General features: G+C 40.9%; 1 long non-coding RNA gene across 7 annotated transcripts in view; it reads right to left on the bottom strand.

Annotated features, from left to right (window-relative positions):
* LOC140705828 (uncharacterized) overlaps positions 1-26,553 on the bottom strand; it is a 117,084-nt gene that overhangs the window by 60,545 nt on the left and 29,986 nt on the right. The window contains exons 1-3 of one of the 7 annotated variants that reach the window (XR_013543732.1): positions 23,565-25,501; positions 21,491-21,564; positions 3,159-3,231 (exon numbers count right to left, since the gene is read on the bottom strand). This is a non-coding gene — a long non-coding RNA (uncharacterized LOC140705828). Of the gene's footprint in view, positions 1-3,158; positions 3,232-4,184; positions 5,283-21,490; positions 25,508-26,553 lie in introns of those variants that run through there. The other 6 variants (XR_013543733.1, XR_013543735.1, XR_013543731.1 and 3 more) reach the window with 6 other exon arrangements.

Below are 26,553 nucleotides of genomic sequence, written 5' to 3'. Positions count from 1 at the left end.
CATTTATGACCTACTGTGAGAACAACCAATTGGTTCTATATTTTCTTAAAACCAAAATTATGGTTTTCACTCATTCTGTAACAACTAGAAAATGGACAATTAATGGTTCTTGCATTGAGCAAATAAAACTGCTAAAGTACCTAGGTATTAGATTCCACCATAAACTTTCCTGGGCTGCCCATAGACGGACCATAATTCAAGCAGCCCAGAGCATGCAGAAAGCTATCTTGCATTTTCTTTTCATTACTAAGGGGGGACAATTTATTCCAGCTGTTATTCAAGTTTTTAAGCTCAAGATTCTGCCCCAACTGTTTTATGGTATACCAACTTGGATCCTAGGATTTCACACATATAGAGAGTGTTCTTTCAAATTTTCTAAGATCCATTCTGGGAATGGCAAGATGCGTCCCTGCAGCTGCCTTACGATTAGAGACTGATCTAACATCATGTGAAGGAGCTCAAGGGAGTGCGCCGTCCTCTACTAAGAAAGAAGACATTGAGGAAGGAGGATGTGTGGAGGGGGTGTTGATAGAACTGGATCAGACTGAGGTGGTGACAGAAAGGTGTGTCTTGTGGAGGAAGGAGGGGAGGAGTTGGACTTAATTATATGGGAGGATATAAAGGAGGGGGAAAGGGCGCGGGATTTTAGAACGTGGACGGATCTGAACCCCGACCGGCCGAGGCATAGAGGGGTGCAAACCGAACCCATTCTCGGCCTTGGTCCGCTAGCAGATGCAACATCGGGATTCCCTAACTTAATGACCGGAGGTGGACTACTTCCAGATCCATTGCTCGCGGGGGTCAGAGGTAGACCTATCGAACCTCTGGAATGGAACGTATCAGTTTTCCCCCTGAATTATCCTGGAGGCGGGCGGCGGGTGATTCGTCCTGGGCCGGAGTTCCAGAAGAGGCCCTTGGAGGGCGGTTGGGCCTGCCACCCGTGCTGCGGCACGGTATGTGCCATGAGGAGTGCACCCTTATGACAAATGACAGACCGCGAGAAGTTTGGGCCGGCTCCCTATTAGGGAATCAAGCCACCACCCCACTTGTTCGTCCAAAGAAATATCACCTGTTGCCAGATCACTTGTTACAGGATCCGTTTGATCCTTTTGAGTTGGATGCTGTTTGTAATAAAAGCATTGTTAATGAAGATCAAGCTGAGCCTCCTTGTCTTTTTCCCGCCTTCACCACTAGAGCCCCCTTTGATTACAAACTTTGATTATCAATCTCTACAGCGATGTTCTACACCTGACACTACTGGTCCCTTGTCTTTCTAGATTTATCCTTGTCCTAGTTTTCAAAGTTTTCCCACACCAGTAAGTTTTTAAGATGCCACAATGCTTTCATTTTCTTTATATTTTATTTTTCTTTTGGTGCTGCTGACTTGCTAGCATAGAATAACATGGCTTCCACTCCCAAAACCACACAAGAATGAATATTTCCTGATTATGCCCCAATTGTTTGCATTTCTCACTGCGCAACCTCAGGGAGTTTGCCTTTCATAAGTAATCACTTGATCACTACTCTTTCCTTTCTCAGTAGTTCTGTTTTGCACATGCTGGACACAGTTTTGCAGTGCCTGTTTGCATAATACTACCTTCTTTTCATTTGAGCCTCAACTTTAATGCATTGCTTTGTCCCTGATTTTTTGCTCAACAGAATTTATTGCAATCTGCTATTGTTCACTACTGAAACAGGATATATTCCAATGATACTCTTGCATCTCCTTCAAGCAGACATTCTTGAATTAATATCAGGCCAAATGAAATACAGTGGACCCTTGACTTACAGACGGCTTGACTTACAGACTTTTTGAGTTACAGACTTCTCTGGCTGCAAAATTTAGGTTTGACTTGCAGACTGAGATTTGACTTACAGACCAGAAAAAAACCAAAATGGAACAAAAACGGACTGTTACGGGATTAATCGGTTTTCAATGCACTGTAGGTCAATGGAGACTTGACTTACAGACTTTTTGACTTGAGAACCACCTTCCAATACGGATTAAGTTCTCAAGTCAAGACCCCACTGTAGTGTTTCATGGTCACATTGAGAGCTTGGAAGAAGTTGTCAGATCTTCAACATAAAGTATATCTTTTTGATATTGTTTATATTAATAATCTGTTGTTTATAAATTGCCATTTCTGTATTTGAATAAACTTTGGGATTTTTTAAACCCATATCTTGAGTGTGAGAATGGCAGTCGGAAAGGGAGAATGCTATAGAGAAGTCCAAAGTGGGGACCAAAATTATCCTTTGATAGGTATTTGAAGAAAACGTTCATAGAACAGTTCTGTAAGCTCAGACATAGAACGTGTCTGTTCATATTAAACGAATACATTAAGACTGGATCCAACCAAAGTTGTTGGAATTTCAGCTTAATACAAAACAATAGGCTTAATTAAATAATTGGTTGTTTACACTATAACTGATAAAAATCATTGCAAGCATACATAAATTTAAAAACTGAGAGACAATCTGGATAATGGCCGTATGGATTATGAATTTTTAACTATAGTATTTTCATATACTTTTCTTATATTTTTCTTATAAGCCTTCTTGTAGCAAAGGTATAGACAGAGCAATGTCACAGTGGGAAATCATTTATTTTATTTCTATCCTACTTTTCTTCCCTACCAGACACCCAAGGCAGCTTATCTGAGGATTGCTGGGTGAACACTCTCATTTTAAAAAAATAATAACTCAAAAACTCTACCGAAATCTCCCCTAGTTTGGCTCAGATCAAGAGTAGACTGTCTGCTAAAAATATGCTGCATTTGGTACTGATATGAAACCCAGCTTAAAAGTTACCTATTTTTTTTCTTTGGGCTGCCTGCATTTGTAGAATTTCCTTATAGAATATTGACAATTATTGCTCTACTCCTGTGCAGCCATAACTAATAATATAATAATCACTCTCACAATCATCTCTCCCTAAAGGGACAATTATCTCAGCCAAGGAGTCACTGTGGGTGCAAAACTACCAATTTGAGTACATGATGTAGGTCCTTTAGGGCTAGAAGTGCATAGTACATGCCCCACAAAAAAGCCCAATCTAAAAGAGAACACTTGGCCAACTTACAAGGTAGCAAATCATTGACTATATGGTTGCTTTGATAGCACAATAGCCTAGTCAGGCAGGATCTCTCAATACTTACAGTAGCAATTAGTGACCTTCTCAAGTCCTCACTGGATTTAGGTGCAAGTTGTGCTGTTCAAGAGACCACTTCTCTGTTGAAGAATTATATTTGTTTAATTAACAAAGTAGTTGCATTAGAATACAGTTGTAGCTTTAAAAGGCATAAACATTAGGCATCTCCAGCAGTTACAATGATTAAAATAAGTTAACGATTCCTAAGTAAAATAAGAACAACTAAAATTAAGCTAAGTAATCATCTTTGCACTCTCTATATGTCAGTATCAAGAGAAGCTGGGCTATTTCTCCCCCCTCTTCTCCTTCAAAAAAACCTAACCCCTCACATTCCACAACATTCACGAACAAATGAACAAGGATCACATACATGAACCATGTTCTACATACCTTTGGTCACCTTTTTTATGACACTTCCAAACTGTTAAACAATTAAGAGCAAGTGGGTGTAAAAGAGTTCACCTCCCACATTTCACAGGAGAAGATCCGAGCCCAGGTGACTTATCTTTCCCCTATTAAGTAGTATGCTATGTTTCATCTTCCCTGGGCCTCTTTGGCCTTGCTCCCTTATCTTTATTTCTGGCAGCACAATTCTAACAACAATCTCATGAGAACATTTCAGTGCTTTCAAATCTATCTTTCACAGAACCTAACAGACTCCATCTTTGTATGACTACAAGTCCCAGTTTCCTTCTATTTCCTCACAATCACATGCTGTCAAGTCAATTCTCATTCATGATGTGGACCAGCTAAATTTACAGTTAAATTTAATTTTAGTACAATGACCTCTCTGAAAGGTAGTATTTGGGGAAGGTGTTGAGAATGATAACTAGTCCTGAGCTAAAAGATGTTTTTTCTGAAAAGCATTCTGAGAGTCTTCTTTTTTCTGACTCACTTGCTATACGTCTCGATGTACTTCCACGTAGTCACACATGATCAGAGGATAAAAAAAATGTTTAGATGGACAAAACAAATATTGGTTCAGTTAAAGATCAAGTAAAAGATGATGAAAGCAAAGGAGTTACGTACATACCCTGGCATGGGGTGGGGGGCCTTCCGGATGTGGCTCAGCCAGGCAAGATGCTCGTGGCTACGCAGCGGTGATTTTATCTCTATTTTATATAATTTTATATGGTTTTTATCGCTTTTGTTTACTTGAAGCTCCTATTTTACTTTCTGGTTGGAGACATGATACTAACCTTGGTAAAAGTAAACACAGAGATAATGACCACTGGAGCTGCCGAGAGATATTAGAAATACCTCTGTATCACAAAATTATACAATTGAAGCCTTGGGAAGAAAATAACACCATTACTGTGGACAGTAAGCACCTGCTTGAATCAAGTCTGCAAGAAAATCATTTAATTTGTTTAAGAAAAGCCATCTGGTTTTGGGGAGTTGTTTGACATACAGCAGGGGCGGATCTACCATCTTCATCAATCTACAACTGGCTCACAGTGAGTAAAAGTCCTCCAAGGAACAGGGTGGAATAACCTGCCCTTTAATGGTTATGTCTGAATGTTTACTGGAGCTAAGAGTGTTTTTATGCAGCACCTATTGACCGTAACTGTGAAACCCATATTCTTCTCCTTCTCAGTGGAAGTTTGTACCTGCAGAAGTAGAAGGGGACACTAATTAAGCTAAATCTGTGGAGTATAACTTTGGTCACTACTAGGACCAAAAAAACCTATGGCAAGATAAAAAAGGCTTCCAAAAAGCCAAATCAGAAATCAAGAGCAGACTTCTGTGTGGCCTCAGATCTCATCAGCCAACGTGAACATACTTCCTCTTACAATCAAAGGCCACTGAGGGAATTTACGTCAAGTACCCCACTTACTACGGACAATGTAGGCATAAGTAATGGAGAGACATACCAGGGGGTTGCAGTCGGAACTCCGCACTCTGGAGGAGAAATCGGCAATTGGTCTCTGGACCCAGACCTCCTAGAGAAGGCTCTCTCTGCCTCTATGAAATCATTCTATAAGCATCTAAATTTATCAACACCTGGGCACAAGGAGAACAATATGGAAGGAAATGTAGGTCCCCAAGATGCTCAAGGGCCCGAGAGTGAACAAACTAGGATTATTTACACCCAACTACATGATCAGTGCTTCATCTCAGCTAAATTCAACAAGACAATTTTCAATAAGCTGCATGTTCTAAAGAAAGAAATCGCTGATATTAAAGCAATACTACAATGCATTGCTGACATGATAAAGTTGGGGATTCTAAAAGCAGCACCTCCCTCAAACCCTCGGAATACTGAACAGAGAGGACTTCAGGCAAAAAAGGAGCTGGGCACGAAAGATCAAACACAAAAAGATAACTCCCCAGCCTTTAAAGGTCAGAGTTACCTACAGCTATTGGAAAAAACCAACTCAGGACTGAATGCCCAACTGTGGTGTGACCCTAAAGGCTTGGGCAGACCCATATGACCGACGTGAGGACACAGAGGGAGCTGACGTAACATCCTCCAATCTGGAGCTAATAACCATAGATGAATGGTGGGGAAACACCCAAGAAGAACCCTATCCTTAGCATCCACGTCCTGTGACAGCATGCAAGAAAAATATACAGATAGAAAACCCCCAATGGTCAGCAACCTCAGACAGTGAAGAGTCCACCCCGGTTGAAACCCCATCATCCAAGCCCATGAACCATATCACCATCTATAACTGGCCACTAAGAAAATCAAATGGCACCTGGGCCTCCAATTCAGAAGTATTACAGACAATAACAGAAATTCTGGGCAAGGGTTGGGATGCTCAAACAAACACAAAATATTACTGTATTTATCCCAGTAAGCCTGGGCAACTAAGAGGCAGGGTACACATGATCTTCGCCAATAGTAAACAGGCCCATCATTTTTGGAGCCTGTTATACAAGTTTGAAAAAATGGCAGTATCATTCAAATGGAGAATACATACAAGTTATTCAAATATCAACTTCAGACCAATCACAAAATTGGACACCCACAAACTAACCAATACGTCCAGAGAAATTCAGGTTCCAGAACAAAGAGAGGAGGGAAGGAAGATAACAGCCGAAAATCCCAGCTACGACCTGTATAGATACAGGGCTGAAGCTTCCACCATTTACAGCAGATCACCTTCCAAAACCAAATCAGATGGCAGAGAAAAGGAAACGCACACCAATTTTGCAACCTTTCCAAACAATATCCCAATTAACATGCCCCGTGATCCTACAAGCAAAATAAAAAACCAGAGTAATCAGGTGAAAATGACCTCAAAGGCATCTTTCAAAAGGTATTATATCCTCCAGAAATGACAGAACACACCATCCATACAAAGAGAAAATACATCCAGCCTGCTCAATTGGAACTATTTCCAACGCCAACTCTGAGTCGCATATGGGCAATAGCTATGCCCCTTTAGTAGCTTATCCCCAGCATCCAAAACATGGCAGCAAGGATTTATATCAAAAACTGTATGAAACCTGATAAAATGTAACCTCAACATGGCCCTCCCCCCTCGGAGGGAGCAGGGACCTATTGTTATGGTCCGCCCTCAAAGGCTAATGGATCCGATTGTATTCCAGGATGCCATGAGAGGTGTTACGGCTGACCTGGCTGGCGCTCCTGTCGAGGCTCTGACCAGCAGCTGGTTTACTGCGGCGGCTAGGGCTGTAGATATGATCGCACCTAAACGCCCTCTCCAACGCAGAGCCCACCTGGTTTAACCAGGACCTCAGGGCGTGGAAGCAGATTAGGAGACGGCTAGAGCGCAAATGGAGAAAGGATCCGACGGATTATAATTGGATAGCTGTTAAGGTCGCCACTAACCTTTATCTGGCTAAGGTAAAGTCTGCCAGTGGAGCATACTTCGCTAACTGGATAAGCGAAGTGTCTAACCAGCAGGCGGAATTATTCCGTATAGTGCGCGACCTATCCGGAATTGGTCCGGGTGATGGGCCTCCCCCTAGTTTTTCACCGGACCAATTTGCAGCATTTTTAAAAGCTAAAGTGGAGGCCATCCGCCGGGACCTGTCTCCTTTTTTGAACACAGTGAGTCAAGCTGAGATGTCCAGCGCTCCGTCTTGCCCAGTAATTTTTGATTCCTTTCAGCCTGTCACGCCTGACACTGTGGCCAGGGCGCTTGATCGCTGTCGTGCCACCACCTCCTCCCTTGACCCTTGCCCTGCCTGGCTAATCAAAGCGGCCAGGCCTACAACAACGGAATGGGCCACTGGAGGAGGAGCTTCATCTTGGTGAAGCTAGCAGCTCTCGGGAATAGCTCCCGGGGAAAGCTAGAACCACTTCGGTCTGGGACCCTTCCAGAAACGGGGGGGGGGGCACGGAAGAGTCAGGAGAGACCCTTCTGCAGCAGCTGGTGAGCCACAGAAGTTAGAAGATTGGGCAGCAACTCGATTTGTCTTTCTTCTGGAAATTCACATCAGCACAGACGAAGATGGGCGCCATTTTTGGCAACTAGCCAAAGACAGCTCCGTTCGCCGAGAATAAGAAAACAGAAGCACGGCGAAAGTATACATCAAAGTAAGTGGAAGCTCTTGTTCTATGAAAAACCTCATTAAATGAAGAACAAGTGATTGTGTGCAAATTTATGACCAAATGAGATAAGGAGCGGCATTCCTAGCATTCCAGCTTTACCCAAGCTGAAGGTCGAGTTACTTCGAAAGGAACAGCCAGGCAGAAATAGCTCGTGTCTCCATTAAAGGAGGAAAAATAACTCTTGAAGAATCAACTGACGGGCCTTGAAAAAATAAATTCTGTTGCAAACTGTTCACTTTGGACCCCTTTTCCTCTGTGGTTATATATTTTTAGACTGTGTGGGACTCTCCTTTCCGTGAATAATATATTGCCGGGACTCTGCTGGATCTCCCTGTTCGGGGGAGGAGAAGGAAGTCTTTGGAAGTAAAAGGAAGAAACGGACTGTGAGCTGTGAACTGGGGGCTATGTGGTTTGAACTGAACTGGGATCTTGACAAATGACATTCTAATAATAGAGTCTTGCCGGGTGAAGGTTAAAACAAACTTGGAGAAGAGAAAAGAAGGGGAAAAAAAAGAAGCAACCGGTCTGAAGATATTAGCGACTACAAAGACACTTGAGAGATTTATGTTTTAGATTCCATCTCTTATTTGAATGTACCTGCTATCTTATTGCTAATATGGTATAGTTGTAAGGTGAAATATTAGAAATATTGGATGTGTACTGGGGTAAAGAGGAGAGGGAATTTTAAGTGAAAATAGTGGAAACAGAAAATGGAACCTCCCCCTGAGAAAAATACAGATCGGTGGCTAGACTGGAAAACTTCTTTTCAGATGTCACTGCTGCAAAAATTTATGCAGGTAAATTATTATATTGACCAGATGGAAGACGTGATTGGAGGCTCTAGGGGAGGGAAGGTAGCAGAGGTTAAATTACACCAAAAAGAGATCTCAGAACCGGCTGTATTGATGAAGATATCAGATAATATACAAGGGATGGAGGACCACCCAGTAAGAGATGTAGCGATTGAGGTTGAAAAGCAAACTTTGAATGATATTGTTTCCCCTTTTAAAATAGGGAAGAAAAAAGAGTCGCAGAAACAAAACAAGCACAGGGAGGAAAGGGGAGGGGAGAGCAGGATTTATATTATTTTGGGTCTGCTGAGTGCATTCTCAAGAAAAAAGGAGGGTCTTTCACAATTGGCCTTGGTGTTCTGATGCTGTGGGAATAACATAGATTTAAGCTGTATTACACGTATAAGTTGAAAGCTAAAGAGGTTAATACATAGACAAAATAGTCAAAAGAAGAAGAAGAAAAAGAAGAAGAAAGATGAACCTTTATTGGAACATGAATAGATTAGATGTTTATATAATTGATATGTAAGATTGAATGATTATGCATTTGATGTTTTCTTATTCTCAAAACCCTTTTTCCATCCCCCCCACTGCCCTTTGCCTTTTGTATTCCTTCCCCATTACCCAATAGTTTTGAAAATAAAATTAAAAAATTAAAAAAAAAACAACGGAATGGGCCACTGTAATAATTAATGGGTCTTTCCTGGAGGGCAAATTCCCATCTGCCCTCAAGGAGACACTCATTAGGCCCTTTAGGAAGAAACCAAGTTTGGCGGCGGATGAAATTGGCAACTACAGGCTCGTCGCCAACGTTTCTTTCCTAAGCAAGGTAGTTGAGAGGGTGGTGGCCGACCAGCTTCAGGCGCACCTGGACAAAACAGATGCCCTGGATCCATTTCAGTCGGGCTTCAGGCCGCGCCATGGTACAGAAACGGCATTGGTCGCCCTGTGTGACGACCTATTGAGGGAGGCTGACAGGGGAAAAGTGTCCCTGCTGGTCTTCCTCGACATCTCAGCGGCCTTTGATACCATTGACCACGGTATCCTCCTGGGGAGGCTCTCTGAGCTGGGAATTGGGGGCCTTGCATTGGCCTGGCTCCGTTCCTTCTTGGAAGACCGTCCCCAGAGAGTACAGCTTGGGGAGAGCGTTTCAGCCCCGTGGAGTCTCAATTGTGGGGTTCCACAGGGGTCGATTATCTCCCCAATGCTGTTTAACATCTATATGAGGCCGCTGGGAGGGGTCATCCGGGGGTGTGGAGCTCGGTGTCATCAGTACGCTGATGATAATCAACTCTACATCTCCTTTCCACCTACCGCAGGTGATGCCGTTCTGTCCCTTCAGCGCTGCCTGGGAACCATACTGCAATGGATGCAGGAGAATGGGCTGAGGCTGAACCTGACAAGACGGAGGTACTAAGGGTTGGTGTCCCCACAGTGGGGGTTTGGGAAACTTCATCTCCTTCGGGGGGGGTGACCCTCCCTGCCAAGGATGGGGTCCGCAGTTTGGGGATCCATCTGGACCCGGCACTCACTATGGAATCCCAGGTGGCGGCCGTGGTCCGAACCGCCTTCTATCATCTTAGGCGGATAGCCCAGCCGCGGCCCTATCTTGATGTTGGGGCCCTCACTACCTTGGTGCATACACTTGTAATCTCAAGATTAGAGCACTGTAATGTGCTCTACATGTGGCTGCCTTTGAGGCTGCTGCGGAAACTTCAGGAGGTGCAGAATGCCGCGGCCAGACTTCTCACTGGTGTGAAAAAATACCAACACATTTCACCCACTCTGGCTGCATTGCATTGGCTGCCCATCCGATTCCGCATCGACTTCAAAGTGTTGATGCTTACGTATAAAGCCCTAAACGGCTTAGGGCCTCGATACTTGGCGGAACGCCTACTTCCACCAAGATCTACCCGTGTCACTCGCATGAGGCGAGGAGCAGGATATAAAACCAACCAACCAACCAACCAACCAACCAACCCACCCACCCACCCACCCACCCACCCAACCAACCCACACCAAAACCAAAACCAAAACCAAAACCAAAACCAAAACCAAACCAACCAAATAAATATCTAACGTCTTTGGATATTAAAGGAACTAGAAGAGCCTTTACTTTGGCAAGGTGTTTGGCCCTCCCCTCTGCTGTACTAGAAGGGAAGTATAAAAATACCCCTTTTGCTGAAAGTCTATGCTCCTGCCAGCTGAGGGAGATTGAGACCATACAGCATATGTTCTTCACCTGCCCATTGTATGAAGCAGTGCAAAAAGAGACTATAACCCCTTTAATAAATATATTCCCAGGACGTTCGGAGGAAAATAGGCTTGAGTTCCTTCTATCAGATGTTGATGTGCAGATCACCTGTCGGGTTGCGAGGTTCTGTGCAGCAATACTTTGACTGCGGAAGATAAATACCAATTAGATTGCAGTTCCCAGTTGTATGTATGCCAACATGTTCTAATGGAATACTGAAAGTTAGAAATTTTAATTTTTTTCTACGGTTTTATACTTATGTGACTGGTCTAAGGACCATAAATAAACTATTATTATTATTTATTATTACACTGGCATGGTGACATTCAGGATAATTATTAGGTTTCAAAATTGTTTTAATTAAATATAGCAATAGTAAAAATTACACAATGCTGTAAGAGAGATTTAAAGGGGGGAAAAAAAAAAACCAGAAACCAGACCAACCTTATGGCTTGCCAGAGTCACAGGCTCAGGAGGAGATATTATTGCATTCATTCCATTTATTAAAGGTCTACCTTTCCACTTTAAAACTTTTCAGGTGGCAACTGAAAGGTAAATAATAGAGAAAATGTCCTGGGATTGGGATGATCAGATTCACATTATTTTTCATTGACTACATGATGCACAATTCAATGTGAATCAGTTTGGAGCTCTTCCGATCAAAGTATTTGCATATGGTCCTGAGGATTCTACTTTTTTCTTTCTTTTTAGTTCATATTTTTGCATAAGTTCAGGTGGTGTGATTGCTTGGGCCAACACAGAACACCCAGTGTATAGAGGTGCTAGTAGTTGGTGGGGTTGGGAGAGAGGAATCGGTTCCCCTCAACCAAGCACCCCCTTTAAGGGAACTGAACTTAAAGGCAACTAAGGCATTGTGATATTCCACTCAAGGAGACTTTGGACCTTCGTTCATAATGCTAATAATACTTTTCATTTTCTTTTGAAAGGTTTGGTGCCAGCACTACAACAAAGTTGTGCTAGAGCACCCAGAATGTTGAAAGGAGAAGGGGGAGGGGGAAAGTATCAAGTAAGTAAGTAAGTAAGTAAGTAAGTAAGTAAGTAAGTAAGTAAGTAAGTAAGTAAGTAAGTATATTCACGAAGAATTTCACGGCCAGTATGTAATGGTTGTTGTGGGTTTTTCTGGCTCTTTGGATGTGTTCTGAAGGTTGTTCTTCCTAACATTTTGCCACTCTCTGTGGCCAGCACCTTCAGAGGACAGCACTCTGTGTTCTGGTGTAGTTTGCTTGGGAGTGGAGTATTTATGGCTGTGAGATAGGCTTTTGTCTTTTTCTGTAGATGGGTGATTGGTGCATCTTTTTGTGGGTGTATTATTGTGATAAGGAGCAGAGACTTTCTGTCACTGTGGTTGCTGGGTGTCATTAGCTGGTTTTGTGTGTGTAGTGATCCCCTCTCCTTGTGGCTGGGTAGAGTTTGTTGACCTTTTGCACACTGTATCTTCTTTTATTACTGGTAGGGTATATTTATATGCTTATTACTAGTAATACACCTCCTCTTGTCAGATAATGGTTTTTACTAAATAGAGTTACAAAGAACTCTATTACATGGAAACTTATTAGCAGAGAGGAAAGAGAGACAAAAGATAATTACAAATTTCTTCTCGCCCCAAAAGGAGGGCACTAAAAATACCAATGAAATTACGATATCATCACCAGCCCCCAATCTAGACTGGTCAGTTGAGTATCAATGTTCCATAATAGAAACAAATAAGGAAGATCATGATCCTGACCTGGAGACAGGGTTAGAAGTTGCAGAAAATGCTTTAGATTCCAGTAGGGTAGAAGAGAAGGGGGAAAAAGGAGGTAGATGATCTTATGTTAAAACAAATAGATGAATTGGCACAAGGATGCATCCAAAGAGAAAAAGAGCCCTTTCCAAAGCCAGCTAAAGGGAAGAGGAGAGCCTGACACTTATACACTACTCCAGTGGGTAAAAGACATTTTAGAGGAGATTAAGTTAATTAAATTTTTCCTCTATGAATCTTATGAGCTATTAAGTACTCTAACCAAACTAACTGAGTTAAAAAGGTAGCAAAGAACAACAACAAAAAAAAACCTGATCAAGATATTGCATTGTTACAGGACGGTTCTGCCAAAGAGGGTAAAAATTCCAAACAGGAAACGAGGAATAGGGGATAAGAAGGATCTCTTTATGGATGTACAAGTAAAAAAAGAGAATAAAGTTAGCAAAAAAAATAAGACCACAACGTCATTAATTAAAAAGCCCAAGAATATTAAGAATGCAAATAAATCAAGAAAACCATCCCAAAAAATGAACTATCTTAACCTATTTAAACATCTTGAGATCAACTGAAATAAAGAGGAAAACTCTTCGAGACTTAAAACTCTGAAAAGTTAGGTACTGGTGAAGTTTGACAAATATTCACCAATCAGCAATCACCTCTACCATACAGGATATTAGTGAGGATGGTATAAATGAAGTGAGAAATGACCCCTGGATTGATGTGCTGAAGAGCAACATAGAGAAGAACACTCAATCAATAATCCAGCCGACAAAGCCCGAGAACAATGCAACATGGAAACTGAGACTAATGACTCACACTCTAGCTTTCTGTGGATACCCAAACCCAAAAGGGATACTTAGACAGAATGAGCACAAATGGAATCTGATAAATATATTAGAACCCATAATCCCTGAATTAACTTCCACATCTAAAATTCTAAATGTGGAATATTTGTTCCACAATTACACCCACGCATGGGCAATTGTAAAATTTAAGGATAGTATAATAACCAGTAGGATTTATGGCAGAAGAAAGGATCTAGCTGCAAGAGGTATAACAGTCGTTATGTACTTCCAAAATTTAGCACACCCCATATGCAAGGGAGACAGAAAGGGAGAAACCAGTCTATGCCCAGGAGAAGCACACTGATGAGGATCTTATTCACATTTTAGAAGACCATTCAAATTATGGGCAAAATGCTAATGGTTATCCCACAGAAAAATGCAAGGATGATAGCCATACAACGGAAAAGACCATTCCAGGTCTTCCTTGGCCAAATCGCCTCCTTTAGCAGACTGCCAATTTGTGCGCAGATGTCTATACTACACCTACTGGAATGCCTACTTTGAGGAATTTGGGACAGCCACCAAATACCAACGAAGACCTAGCAAACCATCAATTGCCCGTACCTGGCTCCCCAGTAGTGACAGAGACAAAGGATAGTGTTAAACCCCCTCTGGAGTCCATAATAACAATAAACAAAAGGACACTCAATTTTAACTTGACAGTGCCTGCGAACCATCCTGAGCTGTGCCTGATAGGTGAGGCACCCCCAGATGAAGCCCAGAAACTTTCCTGATATTACTAAGATAAATCGACAAACCCTGCAGCATAATGATAGCATAGCTAGAATCTGTTCCAGACAACCTGATAGCTATCCATGGGATAAAGGGGAGATCTTGAATGTAACACATGATCAACTCAAAGTTATCTCATGGAACATAGCAGGGTGGACCTTGAAGCAAAATGATCCCAACATTCTGAAACATCTGAGGGCTCATCTATGGGACATCTTAACTTTCGACAGAAATATTCCGTAGCAGCTCATGGCTTAAATCTTTTTCAACCAAACTGCATCTATTAGGGCTATCTTTTGACTTTCTTTTATGCCCAGGAACCCAAGGCAGCCAACTCTATCTTAAAAAAGCGGATCAGGGACATTGACTTCCAGAATTCCATTTCAATGGCTTGCAAAACATGCTCTATCTTGCACCTTGGCCTGAAATATAATTTCTCCCAAAGTGCTAGGTATTTAGAGAATTTGATTTTCCCAAAATACAGGCATGTCTTTTGAAGAGCCTGATTTAATGGTCTCCAATCCGCAGTTTTAAATGGGTGATATTCTGGCACAAGATTGTGCCCTTGTAAGGATAGAGAAATTGAAACTTTGAAGCATGTCTTTTTGGAGTGTAATTTTTGCAGAAGTGAGTGTATCAAATTGATATTGTATTGATCCACTTAGAACAACAGGGAATTTATGCGAGGCTGTTGTTTGTAGATTATAGCTCTGCTTTTAATACCATTCTACCAAATAGGTTGTTTTTAAAAATGATCAACCTGGGATTACCTCAGGAGATCTGCATGTGGATAAAGGATTTGATGACAGATAGGCCACAGTCAGTAAGGATAGGATCTCACCATTCTTCTACCCTGGTACTAAGTACAGGAGCTCCCCAGGGCTGTGTGCTAAGTCCCGTCCTCTATTCCCTGTACACACATGATTGCACCCCACTGTATAACACCAATGCAATTATTAAATTTGCGGATGATATGACAGTGGTGGGGCTCATAAATAAGAACAATGATTCTTCTTATAGAAAGGAAGTACAAAGATTGATACTTTGGTGTAAAGAAAATCATCTCACACTTAACATAAAAAAACTAAAGAACATATAATTGATTTTAGGAGGAAGAGAAATGTACATTTACCACTGTATATAAACGGTGAGGAAGTGGAGAGAGTTGGTAGTTTTAAATTTCTGGGTACTTACATCTCAGAGGGCCTCTCATGGACTATAAATGCCAACATGCTAATGAAGAAGGCACAGAAGAGGCTGTATTTCCTGAGAATGCTCGGCAAGTTAAATTCATCTCAGCATTTACTTCTGTCATACTATCGTAGCACCATTGAGAGTGTCCTAACCTATGGCATTCTGGCATGGTTGGGGAGTAGCTCTGTAGTGGATATAAAAGCTCTACAGAGAACCATTAAAATTGCCCAGAATATCATCGGGCTCCAGCTCCCAACCCTGGATGACACCTTCACATCCCGCTGTCTGAGGAAGTCACACAGCATCCTGAGAGACTCTTCCCATCCTGCTTATAACTTTTTTGAACTGTTACCATCTGGCAGAAGATATAGAACAATTAAGACTCGGACCACACGTTTTCTGAATAGTTTTTATCCCAGAGCTATAATTGAAATTAATAATGGCTTAAAGACCACCAGTAGTGAATAATTAGTTGGACTGTATTACTTGGCCAGCGGTGTAGATGTTTGTAATTTTAGTGGGAGACTTTTAGTGGGTGGGGAGTGTTTGGGGAATTTTATGTGTGTGCATGTGTCTGGTCTCTGGGTGTCTGTGAATTTCGTTGTATGGGTATACTGTGTATATGCTTACAATGACAATAAATTAAAGATTATTATTATTATTATTATTATTATTATTATTATTATTATTATTATTATTATTATTATTATTATTATTATTATTAAATTCCTCAAGCCCATAACGAATGTCTTCCAGGTAGGACTCTGATTTGGGATACAAAATATTTCTGAAGTGACACAAACAGTGACCAAATTCCTTCTCTCTGCTCAAAGAATACGAAAAACAATCTTGACCTCTACCTAACCCCGTCATAAAAAAAACAACAAAAATAAAAAAGCAATATATGGGTAATCTTATTAATTTTCACTGTTTTAACTGTCTTGAAATGTTTTAATTGCTTCCATCTACTTTAAATATTACATGTATGTATTTTAATGGGTCGGAGACCACAGATTTAAAATCGATTGATTGCATATAATATTAATATTAAAAAATATATATGGCCAATCTATCTTATTACTTTATACTGTTTTAACTGTCTTGAAATGTTTTAGTTGCTTCCTCTTATTTTAAATATTATATGTATATATTTTAATGGGTCAGAGGCTGCAATAAAGATTAATTGATTGATTCCATTTCAGTCCATTTATCATAACACAAATCCAGAGTCCATAGTAAGAGTCTGCTTCATAAATCAATCCCACAGAGAAGCTCCTTCGTCTCTTCGTTCGACAATCCCTCCCACCAGTCTTCTGAGGCTGTTTGCTTTATTGCCCCTTGTGGCCAATTAGAGATTAGCTTCTACAGGCTTCTTCTCTAGCTTTTTATTTCCACAGCTGTATTAAATCTAACTGGTAAGCAGGTTGCTACCACAGCTGTAGTATTTGATCAGATTCTTTCTACAAACTTTGATTATCAATCCCTACAGGGATGTTCTAGACCTGGCACTACTGGTCTCTTGTAGGTGTCTTTCTAGATTTATCGTTGTCCCTCTTCTAGTTTTCAAAGTTTTCCCACACCAGTAAGTAAAATAATTAGTTTTTAAGATGCCACAATGCTTTCATTGTCTTTATATTTTATTTTTCTTTTGTTTTTGCTGACTTGCTAGCATAGACTAACATGACTTCCACTTCCAAAACCACACAAGAATGAATATTTCCTGATTATGCCCCAATTGTTTGCCCTCCTCACTGCAGAACCTCAGGGAGTTTGCCTTTCATAAGTAATCACTTGATCACTGCTCTTTCCTTTCTCAGTAGTTCTGTTTTGCACATGCTGGACACAGTTTTGCACTGCCAGTTTGCATAATACTCCCTTCTTTTCATTGAATCTGAACTTTAATGCAATGCTTTGTCCCTGCTTTTTGGCTCAACAGAATTTATTGCAATTTGCTATTGTTCACTGCTGAAACAGGATATATTCCAATGATAATTTTGCATCTCCTTCAAGCAGACATCCTTGAATTAATATCAGGCCAAATGAAGTAGCATAATTATACCCACGCATGGGCAATTGTAAAATTTAAGGATAGTACAGTATAAGACCATTGAAATGATGGACAAAATGCTTATGGTTATCCCACATAAAAATGCAAGGATGATAGCCGTACAACGAAAAAGACCATTCCAGGTCTTCCTTGGCCAGATTGCCTCCTTGAGCAGACTGCCAATTTGTCTGCTAAACCCCCTCTGGAGCCCATAATAACAATAAACAAAAGGACACTCAATTCCAACTTGACAGTGCCTGAGAACCATCCCGAGCTGTGCCTGATAGGTGAGGCACCCCCAGATGAAGCCCAGAGAACTTTCCTGATATTACTAAGAGAAATTGACAAACCCTGCAGCATAATGATACCATAGCTAGAATCTGTTCCAGACAACCTGATAGCTATCCATGGGATAAAGGGGAGATCTTGAATGTAACACATGATCAGCTCAATGTTATCTCATGGAACATAGCAGGGTGGACCTCGAAGCAAAATGATCCCAACTTTCTGGAACATCTGAGGGCTCATGATATAATTTTTATTCAGGAAACATGGTTCACCAAACAAATTAAGCTAAATGGATATGCTGTATATGGTATGCCCGCTGAGACCACCAAAAGGAAAGGTAGACCTAAAGCAGGTTTAGCAATATTGATATCTTCTGCTGTCCAGGCATCCGTCAACTGGCTCCCCACTTGCATATAGTCTTTTTGGAACTTAGATCCTTTTCTTTTTTTGGTCAAGGTTAGTATCCCACCCTTCTCATCTCAGAAAAGCACAAAACAAGGTTGGGAAGACCTGGAAAATTATACAATAGGACTAGAATGCAAACTCCCTAGAGCCAGGATACTCATAATGGGGGACTTTAATGCAAGATTAGGCTCCAATAACAATGCACTCTTTTCATCTAGTTTAAGGGGGGGGGGTTGGTTGACAATAAGATCTTTGCCCCTAGCTATGTTGAATGTCCAAAGATACTAAGGTGAATTATGGTGGCATCTGTATGATCCAAATGGTGCCCCGCCTTGGTCTTATAATATTAAACGGGAACCCCCACTATGACAAACACCCTGAATTCACCTATGTAAGCAGTGCTGTGGAATTTGCGCTAATTTCCCACTCTTTATCTAGAGAGGGAGTGGAATTTTCTGTAGGCCTAAGGGTGGATAGTGACCACCTGCCCCTTAATACCATCCGCCTACTGTCACAATCTGTCCATCTTAGAGCAAAACCTCATCTCCAAGATAAATTCCTAAGCTTCAAACAAAAGAGAATATATTGGACTGAGGAAACTCACAATAAGCTAGAAGGCTTCTTTGGCTCCGCTGAGGGGGAGTCCCTAAAAATTCAATCATAGGAGCCACAAATGCCACTCCTGCCAAATATAAAGATTCAATCCTAATCAATGCGATGAACATGGCCCTGACCTCCAAACAACTGCTTCCAACAAGCCTCATTAAAGATAAACGGCCCCAAGTGGTTTCACAGAGAATGTCATATGTAGTTAAAAACAACTGAGAGAGGTATATAACAACTATAGAAAGGAAAACCTATATTACCAGCAGAATATTATTATAATATTAATAACAAATTAATAGCATGTAAAAAGAGACAAGCAATTCAAAAGGGATGGAATGCATTAATAGAATGCACTTTAAATAAAAAATCTAAACTCTTTTGGGCTCTCGTCACTGATGCCCTGAGCTTGTTCTCGAACCAGCTCAGCAGTAACATCCTGGCAGGTAGCTGGGAACAGCTTTTCTCTACTCTATTTGGGGACATCAAAGAGAATTCTACAGATTTCTCTCCACCTATAAATTTAAATGACACTCCTCCATGGAGGCCGGCCACAGTGACTGAAAAAATAACCCTGATTAGAAATATGAAATCAGGCAAGGCCCCGGGAACAGATGCCATTCTCCCTGAAATGCTAAAGGCTAACATGGATTGGTGGGCACCTTTGTTGGCAAACTTGTTTACCCATATCAACAACTCAGGTAAATTTCCCATCACTTGGTCCGAAGCCATAATAATACCTATCTTTAAGAAAGGAGAAAGACCAACTGCAGACCAATCAGTGCGGGGTAAATTGTACTCTAATCACTTAAATCAAAGACTACTTACTTGGATAGAGGAGGAAAATATCTTGGGGAAGGAACAGGCAGGAATTACAAAGAGTAGATCAGCAATTGAACAGTGTATGATTTTGAGCCATCTTGCGGAGAAATATATGTCCTCTCATGGAAATGGGCTCTATACTACATTCAGAGATTTAAAATCAGCCTTTGATTCTGTCCCAAGAGACATTCTATGGTCAAAATTATACAAAACCTCTATAGATAAGAGACTCCTGTATCTTATTAAATGTCTTTATCAGGCACCACACTCCGTGTTAGATGTGGTACAGAAGGAAACCTGACAAAACCTATTCAGGCTAATAAAGGAGTTCGACAGGGCCCCCACACTATTTAACCTGTATTTAAAGGATCTGTTTGGGTGGTGTTTTGGAACAGACTTTCATCCTCCTAGATTGGCGGAGACGAAATGCCCCCTACTGCTTTACACAGATGATGCGGTCCTTCTGTTGCTATCGAAAATAGGACTTGAACGGCTGAACCGCACATTTATGACCTACTGTGAGAACAACCAAATGGTTCTAAATTTTCTTAAAACCAAAATTATGGTTTTCACTCATTCTGTAACAACTAGAAAATGGACAATTAATGGTTCTTGCATTGAGCAAATAAAACTGCTAAAGTACCTAGGTATTAGATTCCACCATAAACTTTCCTGGGCTGCCCATAGACGGACCATAATTCAAGCAACCCAGAGCATGCAGAAAGCTATCTTGCATTTTTTTCTTTACTAAGGGGGAACAATATATTCCATCTGTTATTCAAGTTTTTAAGCTCAAGATTCTGCCCCAACTGTTATATGGTATACCAACTTGGACCCAAGGATTTCACACATATAGAGAGTGTTCTTTGAAATCTTTCAAAGATTATGCCCCAATTATTTGCCCTCCTCACTGAAAGACCGTAGGGAGTTTTCAAGAAAATGAAATAGAGTTTCATGGTCACAGTGAGAGCTTGGAAGAAGTAGTCACATCTTCAACAAAAAGTGTATCCTTTTGATCTGTCGTTTATAAATTGCCATTTCTGTATTTGAATAAACTTTGGGATTTTTTAAACCCATATCTTGAGTGTGAGAATGGCAGTCGGAAAGGGAGAATGCTATAGAGAAGTCCAAAGTGGGGACCAAAATTATCCTTTGATAGGTATTTGAAGAAAACGTTCATAGAAAAGTTCTGTAACCTCAGACATAGAACGTGTCTGTGCATATTAAACAAATACATTAAGACTGGATCCAACCAAAGTTGTTGGAATTTCAGCTTGAGTAAATACAAAACAATAGGCTTAATTAAATAATTGGTTGTTTACACTATAACTGATAAAAATTATTGCAAGCATACATGAATTTAAACATTGAGAGACAATCTGGATAATGGCCATATGGATTATGAATTTTTGACTACAGTATTTTCATATACTTTTCTTATATTTTTCTTAAAAGCCTTCTTGCAGCAAAGGTATAGACAGAGCAATGCCACAGTGGGAAATCTTTTATTTTATTTCTATCCTACTTTTCTTTCCTACCAGACACCCAAGGCAGCTTATTGTATGATCTGAGGATTGCCGGGTGAACACTCTCATTTTTAAAAAATAATAACTCAAAAAACTTTAACGAAATCTCCCCTAGTTTGGCTCAGATCAACAGTAGACTCTCTGCTAAAAATATGCTGCATGTGGTACTGATTTAAAACCCAGCTTAAAAGTTACCTATATTTTTTCCTTTGGGCTGCCTGCATTTTTAGAATTTCCTTATAGAATATTGATAATTATTGCTCCACTCCTGTGCAGCCATAACTCATAATATAATAATCACTCTCACAATCATCTCACCCTAAAGGGATAATTATCTCAGCCAAGGAGTCACTGTGGGTGCAAAACTACCAATTTGAGTACATGATGTAGGTCCTTTAGGGCTAGAAGTGCATAGTACATGCCCCACAAACAAGCCCAACCTAAAAGAGAACACTTGCCAACTTACAAGGTAGCAAATCATTGACTATATGGTTCCTTTGATCACACAACAGCCTAGTCAGGTATGAGCTCTCAATACTTACAGTTAGCAATTAGTGACCTTCTCAAATCCTCACTGGATTTAGGTGCAAGTCGTGCTGTTCAAGAGACCACTTCTCTGTTGAAGAATTATGTTTGTTTAAAATAACAAAACAAAGTAGTTGCATTAGAATAGAGTTGTAGCTGGAAAAGGCATAAACATTAGGCATCTCCAGCAGTTACAATGATTAAAATAAGTTAACGATTCCTAAGTAAAATAAGAACAACTAAAATTAAGCTAAGTAATCATCTCTGCACTCTCTATATGTTAGCATCTAGAGAAGCTGGGCTGTTTCTCCCCCCTCTTCTCCTTCAAAAAAAACTAACCTCTCACATTCCAAAACATCCACAAGCAAATGAACAAGGATCACATACATGAACAACCATTTTCTACATACCTTTGGTCACCTTCTTTATGACACTTCCAAGCTGTTAAGAGCAAGTGGGTGTAAAAGAGTTCACCTCCCACATTTCACAGGAGACGATCCGAGCCCAGGTGACTTATCTTTCCCCAATTAAGTAGCATGCTATGTTTCATCTTCTCTGGGCTTCTTTGGCCTTGCTCCCTTATCTTTATTTCTGGCAGCACAATTCTAACAACAATCTCATGAGAACATTTCAGTGCTTTCAAATCTATCTTTCACAGAACCTAACATACTCCATCTTTGTATGACTACAAGTCCCAGTTTCCTTCTGTTTCCTCACAGTCACATGCTGTCAAGTCAATTCTCATTCATGATGTGGACCAGCTAAATTTACAGTTAAATTTAATTTTAGTACAATGACCTCTCTGAAAGGTAATATTTGGAGAAGGTGTTGAGAATGATAACTAGTCCTGAGCTAAAAGATGTTTTTTCTGAAAAGCATTCTGAGAGTCTTCTTTTTTCTGCCTCACTTGCTATACCTCTTGATGTACTTCCACGTAGTCACACATGATCAGAGGATAAAAAAAAATTTAGATGGACAAAACAAATATTTGTTCAGTTAAAGATCAAGTAAAAGATGATCAAAGCAAATGAGTTACATATATACCCTGGCATGGGGTGGGGGGCCTTCTGGATCCGGCTCAGCCAGGCAAGCTGCTCGTGGCTACGCAGCAGTGATTTTATCTCTATTTTATATAATATATATGGTTTTTTATCGCTTTTGTATACTTGAAGCTCCTATTTTACTTTCCGGTTGGAGAAATGATACTAACCTTGGTAAAAGTAAACACAGAGATAATGACCACTAGAGCTGCCGAGAGATATTAGAAATACCTCTGTATCATAAAATTATACAATTGAAGCCTTGGGAAGAAAATAACACCATTACTGTGGACAGTAAGCACCTGCTTGAATCAAGTCTGCAAGAAAATCATTTAATTTGTTTAAGAAAAGTCATCTGTCTTTGGAGAGTTGTTTGGCAGACAGCAGGGGCAGATCTGCCGTCTTCATCAATCTACAAGTGGCTCACAGTGAGTAAAAGTCCTCCAAGGAACAGAGTGGAATAACCTGCCCTTCAATGGTTATGTCTGAACGTTTACTGGAGCTAAGAGTGTTTTTATACAGCACCTATTGACCGTAACTGTGAAACCCACATTCTTCTCCTTCTCGTGGCGCAGTGGTTAAAATGCTGTACTGCAGCTAAAACTGTGCTCATGACCTGGGGTTCAAATCCCAGGTAGCCGTCTCAAGGTTGACTCAGCCTTCTATCCTTCCGAGGTTGGTAAAATGAGTACCCAGCTTGCTGGGGGGCCAATGTGTAGCCTGTATAATTAAATTGTAAACCGCCCGGAGAGTGCCTGTAGTGCTATGGGGTGGTAGATAAGTCCAAAAATAAATAACAAATAAATAAATAAATAAGCTAAATCTGTGAAATATATCTATGGACACTACTAGGACCAAAAAAACCTATGGCAAGATAAAAAAGGCTTCCAAAAAGCCAAATCAGAAATCAAGAGCAGACTTCTGTGTGGCCTCAGATCTCATCAGCCAACGTGAACATACTTCCTCTTACAATCAAAGGCCACTGAGGGAATTTACGTCAAGTACCCCACTTACTACGGACAATGTAGGCATAAGTAATGGAGAGACATACCAGGGGGTTGCAGTCGGAACTCCGCACTCTGGAGGAGAAATCGGCAATTGGTCTCTGGACCCAGACCTCCTAGAGAAGGCTCTCTCTGCCTCTATGGAATCATTCTATAAGCATCTAAATTTATCAACACCTGGGCACAAGGAGAACAATATGGAAGGAAATGTAGGTCCCCAAGATGCTCAAGGGCCCGAGAGTGAACAAACTAGGATTATTTACACCCAACTACATGATCAGTGCTTCCTCTCAGCTAAATTCAACAAGACAATTTTCAATAAGCTGCATGTTCTAAAGAAAGAAATCGCTGATATTAAAGCAATACTACAATGCATTGCTGACATGATAAAGTTGGGGATTCTAAAAGCAGCACCTCCCTCAAACCCTCGGAATACTGAACAGAGAGGACTTCAGGCAAAAAAGGAGCTGGGCACGAAAGATCAAACACAAAAAGATAACTCCCCAGCCTTTAAAGGTCAGAGTTACCTACAGCTATTGGAAAAAACCAACTCAGGACTGAATGCCCAACTGTGGTGTGACCCTAAAGGCTTGGGCAGACCCATATGACCGACGTGAGGACACAGAGGGAGCTGACGTAACATCCTCCAATCTAGAGCTAATAACCATAGATGAATGGTGGGGAAACACCCAAGAAGAACCCTATCCTCAGCATCCACTTCCTGTGACAGCATGCAAGAAAAATATACAGATAGAAAACCCCCAATGGTCAGCAACCTCAGACAGTGAAGAGTCCACCCCAGTTGAAACCCCATCATCCAAGCCCATGAACCATATCACCATCTATAACTGGGCACTAAGAAAATCAAATGGCACCTGGGCCTCCAATTCAGAAGTATTACAGACAATAACAGAAATTCTGGGCAAGGGTTGGGATGCTCAAACGAACACAAAATGTTACTGTATTGATCTCAGTAAGCCCGGGCAACTAAGAGGCAGGGTCTTCCCCAATAGTAAACAGGCCAATCATTTTTGGAGCCTGTTATTCAAGTTTGAAAAAATAGCAGTATCATTCAAATGGGGAATACATACAAGTTATTCAAATATCAACTTCAGACCAATCACAAAATTGGACACCCACAAACTAACAAATATGTCCAGAGAAATTCAGGTTCCAGAACAAAGAGAGGAGGGAAGGAGGATAACAGCCGATCTCATCTACGACCTGTATAGATACAGGGCTGAAGCGTCCACCATTTACAGCAGATCACCTTCCAAAACCAAATCAGATGGCAGAGAAAAGGAAACGCACACCAATTTTGCAACCTTTCCAAACAATATCCCAATTAACATGCCCCGTGATCCTACAAGCAAAATAAAAAACCAGAGTAATCAGGTGAAAATTCTCTCAAAGACAAGGCATCTTTCAAAAGGTATTATATCTTCCAGAAATGAGCACCATCCATAGAAAGAGAAAATACATCCAGCCTTCTCAGTTGGAACTATTTCCAACGCCAACTCTGAGTCGCATATGGGCAATAGCTATGCCCCTTTAGTAGCTTATCCCCAGAACTGACTATCGGAAGACAAAAAAACAAAAACATTTGAAGAAGTCTTCAGCCTGGAATACTGCATGGGGAAAAAACAAACAAAAAGCCCAACTTCACAAAGATTCCATAGATCCAAACGCATCAAGGACTACCTACCCAGGTAGAGCTGAAAGATCTTCTTTTGGAAGAGACACACAAAAATGAAAACAACAAAGACTGGGCCGATAAAGATTACCCTTTACCCACACCAGCTGCTCCCCTCACCTACAGAGGATGTCAGTCATCAGATGTATCTGATCTCCAGCCTGCTCTGGAGAAGCTAAGAATATACAAGGAAGGGAACCCCATTCAAATTCTCTGCCACAAGAGGGGAAATGACTCCAAAGGCAGAAGAACTGAGCATTCAGGAGCAGAAGGAGGCACCAGACACTCAATTATGGCGGTGTGCTCCAGAAAGCAACCAAAATCAGCATCTAAAGCTGAACTTTTATCATGGAATGTGGCAGGTTGGACCAGATGTATCTCTCATACCCATGAGACTCCTTTCTTTCGCAGCAAATATCATCATTCTTTTGCAAGAAACATGGTCTGAAAAAGATATAATACTAAATGGTTTCTACTCTTTCATGGTAAAGGCAATCCCAGGGTGAGGACTGGGGAGACTGAAGGGGGGGTGAGCATTCTGGTATCAACGGCTCTGAAAGTGAAATCTACGACAAAACCCCCCTTGAGACAGCTGGCCATGGCAGTAGTACTTACAGGAAGTATGAAAACCCTATTGATCATTAACATATACTTACCTCCTACATCTAGAAAAGCAGAAACAGAAGGAAATTGGACAGACCTTGAAAACTATGTAAGAGAGCTTATCATGGAACATCCAGACGCTTTGGTCCTGACTGGTGGGGATCTAAACGCCCATATGGGAGCAGATCTGGGAACCAAATTTAAGAGGATAGCCAACATAAGGAATGATAATGTGGGGAACCTGAATCAGGAGAGGGCATCTAAAGATCAACATGCAAACTATGCCGGGGCCTCTGTAGAAATTTGCCTATAGACTGGGGCTCTCAATTTTAAATGGCACAATCACAGGTGATACCCCAGGAAAATACACATTTATGGTAGCATCTAAAGCTAGTACAATTGACTACATCCTGGTGTGCAGGGGGCTCCTTTCCATGGTTGAAACTCTCCAAGTACTGCCTTACATGGAGGGGGATCATTTCCCCCTACATCTAAGATTCCACCTAAACATTAGAAATTTAGACACAGAACCGAGATATCATACTGAAATTACAGCATTATGTTGCCGAATAAGATGGTCACCTAAACTGGCACAAAATCTAAAACAACTTTTAACTACGAAAAATCTAATTGACGCTTTTATTTCAGTAGGAAGCCAAACAGTCCACCGGAATCCTATAGATATATATGAAAATCTCCTACAACAGTTAAATCCACATCTTGTCCATTCATATAGCAGA

This window comes from Pogona vitticeps, chromosome 3 (genome assembly GCF_051106095.1).
Source record: "Pogona vitticeps strain Pit_001003342236 chromosome 3, PviZW2.1, whole genome shotgun sequence".
NCBI lineage: Eukaryota > Metazoa > Chordata > Lepidosauria > Squamata > Agamidae > Pogona > Pogona vitticeps.
This window is presented reverse-complemented; position numbering and strand designations above follow the sequence as displayed.